Source organism: Podarcis vaucheri, assembly GCF_965113315.1.
Source record: "Podarcis vaucheri genome assembly, chromosome: 17".
NCBI classification, from domain to species: Eukaryota; Metazoa; Chordata; class Lepidosauria; order Squamata; family Lacertidae; genus Podarcis; species Podarcis vaucheri.
The window spans coordinates 34,538,358-34,544,357 of record NC_138755.1 but is presented as its reverse complement, the minus strand read 5'-3'; positions in this window follow the sequence as shown (position 1 = coordinate 34,544,357).

Sequence of the window (6,000 nt, the reverse complement as noted above, 5' to 3'; positions counted from 1 at the left end):
TTGGAGGCAGTATGCCTCTGAATACTAATTGCTGTGAATCGCAGGTAGGTAGAATGCTGTTACATTCAGCTCTTGCTTCTGAGATTCCCATAAGCTTCTTTAAGGTTTTTAAACCGCTTTGTTTTTTTCTTCTTCTTTACAATCAAGCGGTAGATAAATTTTATGGGAGGGAAAAAAGGCACCTGACTGCTCGCTCTGAGGATAGGATGTTGGAGAAGATGGGCCTTTGGCTTGGTCCACCTCAGTGACCATTCATGAGCCATGGGCTTGGGCCTGTAATAATAATAATAATAATAATAATAATAATAATAATAATAATAATAATAATAATTTATTTATTTATACCCCACCCATTTGGCTGAGTTTCCCCAGCCACTCTGGGCGGCTCCCAATCAAGTATTAAAAACAATACAGCGTTAAATGTTAAAAACTTCCCTGAACAGGGCTGCCTTCAGATGTCTTTTAAAGATAGGATAGCTACTTATTTCCTTGACATCTGATGGAAGGGCGATCCACAGGGCGGGTGCCACTACCGAGAAGGCCCTCTGTCTGGTTCCCTGTAACCTTACTTCTTGCAGTGAGGGAACCGCCAGAAGGCCCTTGGCGCTGGACCTCAGTGTCCGGGTAGAACGATGGGGGTGGAGCCGCTCCTTCTAGGATGATCGCTTAAGCACACCCCAAAAGATGACTGATTTGCATTAAAGATTGCATATGCCAGTGTATGAACACAGATGCAAATTTGGAATTAATTAGTTCAGTTTAAATATAAATGTAATACAGTTTCAGTATTGTGGGAAATACCAGGACAATTGACAACAGTTAGACAGCTGTCCTGTGTAAACTAGGACATGTTGCCACCCTGCTGACAGCACTGTGCAGAAATGACAAAAGCAGTAACTGTTCAGATTAGATATAAAAACAAACATAAAAGTAATATGTCAGCAGGATCTGAGCAAAACAGAAAAACCCAACCGGACATAAAGGCCAACATCAGCTCATGGTTGAATATCCATTTCCCAGATATATATATAAAACTTCCTTGAGGCTCAGGGATTGTGTTTCCACATGGTTTGCCTGTCTGGGCGGATGGGTTTTCCAAGATTGTGGGAAAAGGTTATTGTACGATTATAACACACATTGCCTCATGATTGGCTTAAACTGTAATAAGCCCCTTATTTATATTGGAGCTGTAGCAATCAAACATTGTGGTCCCAGGCATCCTGAAAGTTCCCACTCCTGAAAAAGTCCACCCTGGACCCTTTGTTGCTTTGTGACAACTACTACCCCATTGCAAATACACCCCCCCCCCATTTTATAGGCAAGTCAATTTCAGGGGTTGTGGAGCACCAACTGCAGGTGCTGTTTTGGTGAAACAGATTATCTTGACCCATTTCCACCTGGGTTCAGGCCTTGTTATTTATTTTATGGCATAAAATTTACACACCACTTGATTATAAAAGACCCCCCTCCAAGCGGTTTGTGAAAAGATAAAAACAAGAAAATCAAGGGGAAAATGCAACAATCCTTTAAAACACACAGAGGACCTGATGGACCTTTATCTAGAGAAGGACAAGGGGAGTGTCACCCTGTTATTCTTACTTGAATCTCTTAGCAGCTTTTGGTACCTTTAAACAGAGACATCATCTTACCAACAAAGGTCCGTATAGTTAAAGCTATGGTTTTCCCAGTAGTGATGTACGGAAGTGAGAGCTGGACCATAAAGAAGGCTGATCGCCGAAGAATGGATGCTTTTGAATTATGGTGCTGGAGGAGACTCTTGAGAGTCCCATGGACTGCAAGAAGATCAAACCTCTCCATTCTGTAGGAAATCAGCCCTGAGTGCTCACTGGAAGGACAGATCCTGAAGCTGAGACTCCAGTACTTTGCCACCTCATAAGAAGAGAAGACTCCCTGGAAAAGACCCTGATGATGGGAAAGATGGAGGGCACAAGGAGAAGGGGAGGACAGAGGATGAGATGGTGGGACAGTGTTCTTGAAGCTACCAGCATGAGTTTGACCAAACTGCGGGAGGCAGTGGAAGACAGGAGTGCCTGGCATGCTCTGGTCCACGGGGTCATGAAGAGTTGGACATGACTAAACGACTAAACAACAACAACCATGGTATCCTTCTGAGCTGTCTTAGTAGGATGGATATTGGAGGCCCTGTGTTACGGAATAGTTAAGGGGCTGCAAGCCTATGCACATCTTTGAGGGTGAGTTCCATTGAGCTGAATACTTTGGATTGTGCTGTAATTTTCTCAGCCATTGTGAAACAAATTATACATGTCTTGTAATGCCAAAAATTAATTTCTAAGGGTGGAATTCAACATCACATTATGGTGAGCGTTCTGTCAGCGCTGCGTTCTAACCCCCCCCCCCCGTCTTACCCCCTGCCCGTGTGATGTTCTGGGGTTTTCCAGAGCCCCCAAGCCAATTTGTGGGGTGGAGGGCAAAAGGCAGGGAGAGGAAAGCCTTATTGCTCAAGCAGCAGCCCTTGCACAGGACTTGCACTGACAGGATTGATTAGATGAATCCTGCCCAATCATTCCGTTCCAGAAGATCAAGACTGTAGCCAAGAGTGTGACAGATTCTTAGGCTTAGTGCAGGATGATGGAGAAGAATGACGTACCCTGGGGGTGAAATTGAAATCTTAAATGGTTTTAGACTGGCAGGTGTGAAATGCCTCACAGGAAGCCACACGTTAAGGCTGCAATCTTATGCCCACCTACCCAGGAGTAAGCCCCTCTGAACTGAGCGTCATATACCTCTGGGTAGACATGTATAAGAAGGTAAAAGGTAAAGGACTTCTGGATGGTTAAGTCCAGTCAAACCTGACTATGGGGGGCGGTGCTCATTTCGCTTTCAGGCCGAAGGTGCTGGCATTTGTCCACAGACAACTTTCCAGGTCGTGTGGCCAGCATGGCTAAACCGCTTCTTGCGCACAGAACACCGCGACGAGTGCCAGCGCGCACAGAAACAGCGTTTACCTTCCTGCCGCAGTGGCACCTATTCATCTACTCGCACTGGTGTGCTTTCGAACTGCTAGGTTGGCAGAGCTGGGACAGAGCAATGGGAGCTCACCCCGTCCTGCGGACTCGAACTGCTGACCTTCCGATCGCTAAGCCCAAGAGACTCAGTGGTTTCGACCAGAGCGCCACCCGCTGTTTCCTTACATGTGTAAGAACCACACTGTAAAAGTGACGTTGCCATTCTCCATAATTTCTTGGCTGGTGGCAGAGGGTGTCGATTGTAAATGCTTGAGAAGGGTGGGTTTAAGGTGGAGGAAAAGGTCGTTGAATGAAAAGCACCAAAAGACAGACACCCAGACAAAGCTGGTCCATTGTTTACAAATGTAGCAGGGATTCTGACATGCGGCATAAATGAAGGGAAGGGCTTGCCTGGTCTCTCACCATGCCTACACTTATGGAATGTCTCAAATTGCCAGTTCCAATATTTACCTTACTGTAATAGCCACAGGCCTCATTATGCTACACCCTGTGTAAACACCTAGCAGGAACCAGCCCCTGTTGAGAAGCACACCCCTCTGCAGGTTGGAGTTGCTTGGCATATAACGTGGCTCCTGTTATGAAAAGCCAGAGAGTGTTCCTCCACCCGCTACAAAGGAGATGGAGAGGGAATGTGTCAGGAGGAGATCAAAAGTACAATTGCTGTGCAAAACCTGGGGGGGGGGGAACGATTAGGAGTTAAAAAGGTATAGAAGTCTGCTGAGAAAAGTACCTCAGAAAACTCACGGGAAGTGAAGGCCCTGTGCTTAAATTCAGAACATCTCTTGGTTTTTGTTTTACTGCTTATTTAGAACAGCAAGGCAATCCCGCGTATCGGTGGATATTGTGTGCTGTGAATTAGAAGTTGAAAAAGCAGCTCATTGCTCATGAGTGGTCGCTGGAGATTTGGAGTTCACGGGAAAGGGAAGCCCCCTCCCTGCCATGTTGAACTACAGAGTGTGATAAATTAAATTTATCTATCCTCCAGGATAAATTAAATTATATGGAAACAGAGATGCAGCGGATTTTCGTCTCCTCAAAAGAGGCATCCTGTTGCATTACTATGAGCCTGTTCTAGACCTAGTCTTGACCTCTCTGGAGCATACTCAAAACAGTGCAAAAACACAGGGGTAAGTCAGTCTCTCTCTCTCTCTCTCTCTCTCTCTCTCACACACACACACACACACACACACACACACACACACACACCCTTCACCCCAAGGTCTTGGTGAGGTACACACGCATATTTGAAGCCAAACTGACAATATATGAGCTAAAACCAAAATACATAAATCACGCTATGACCTCTGAGAAAAATGTCCTTTAGATGGCAGCAGGAACCAGGCACTGCGTTAAAGAATTTTGTGGTGCATGTGCCCCATGCTGTGGTTTCATGGAAGAGAACACATTCTGCATGTCGAAAGTTCAGGCTCTTCTCTTGATACTTCCAGCCAAAAGGCTCTCAGGTAGCAGAACTGAGGATGTTCTCTGCTGAAGACCTTGAAAAGCTGTTGTGGGCAGCTTAGGCTAGAGAGACGAATGGACTGATGGCATAGGAGGCAACTATATGCTTCTGCCTGGGTCTCTCCCTCAGCGGTGGCTGCCCTGGTGCAGGAGGCAGGACTGACTCCCAATGTTGGTGCAAGCTAGGGAGTGATTCCCTTGCACTTGGGCTGGGATAAGTGACCCTTATTCTAGGTTCAGCTGCTGCAGCACAGCTAGACATAAAGACTGGACCCTTGACAGGTTTTGCATTGGTCTGTGTTAAAGGTGAGATCAAAGGCTGTTTTAAAAAATTGCCAAAAATCAGATGTTATAATTACCAATCACTAAATGCCAACCTAGCAGTTCAAAAGCATGTCAAAGTGCAAGTAGATAAATAGGTACCACTCCGGCAGTAAGGTAAATGGTGTTTCCGTGCGCTGCTCTGGTTCTCCAGAAGCAGCTTAGTCATGCTGGCCACATGACCCGGAAGCTGTACGCCGGTTCCCTCAGCCAGTAAAGCGAGATGAGCGCCACAACCCGAGTCGTCCGCGACTGGACCTAATGGTCAGGGGTCCCTTTACCTTAAATGCCACCCCACCAGTTAAGTCAGATACTGTACTTAATTCCATTGCAACTATGAAAACAGTCAAATATTGGTCCACATATCTACTTGGGCAGGACCTCAGATGGTTATCCACAACACCAAGGTCTCATTTACTTGTTCATTTTCCAATGCCACCAATGCTCTTCTGCAAAGGGCAAACAGGCTAGTTTGTGCAAAAGAGTAATTGAATCTGAAATTTAATAAAGTTGTGGCCAATTTTAATCCTATAGCACTTTGTCTTGAGTCATTATTCCGCTCAGGGGTCACCTGGGGGTACGGGAGACTCTGCCTGTCCATGCAAATGGAAATACTAAAAAACTAGTGGGGGAACATTTCATTTTTCTGGGCACTCAGTAAATGACCATCTTGGAGTAGTTATCCTGGAGCAATTTCAAAGGGAGACAGCAGCATGGAGTCACTGAATTACAGTTCAGCAAGCGTTTTATTGATATCACTTGTGGGCTGAACAAGACAAAGGATCATTGCTGTCTGACCTCATTGTTTACAACCTCCCTCACCCCCAGTGGCGTAGCGTGGGTTGTCAGCACCCGGGGCAAGGCAAGTAATTTGCGCCCCCTAACCCGTGGATTTGCGCCCCCTAACCCTAACCCCCAGATGTTGCGCCCGGTGCAGCCGGCCCCCCCTGCACCCCCCACGCTACGCCACTGCTCACCCCCTGCTGCCATGTATATATGTTCCTGCAACTTGGGGAAACGCTTCATGTATCTCATATCCTCCAACATTTCTCTGGTTTCATAATGATAATTTTACTATTTATACCCCACACATCTTACTGAGTTGCCCCAGGCACTCTGGGCAGCTTCCAACATATACTGTACAAAAATATAACAAAACACTAAATATTAAAAAAAGCTTCCCTATACAGAATTGCCTTCAGATGGCTTG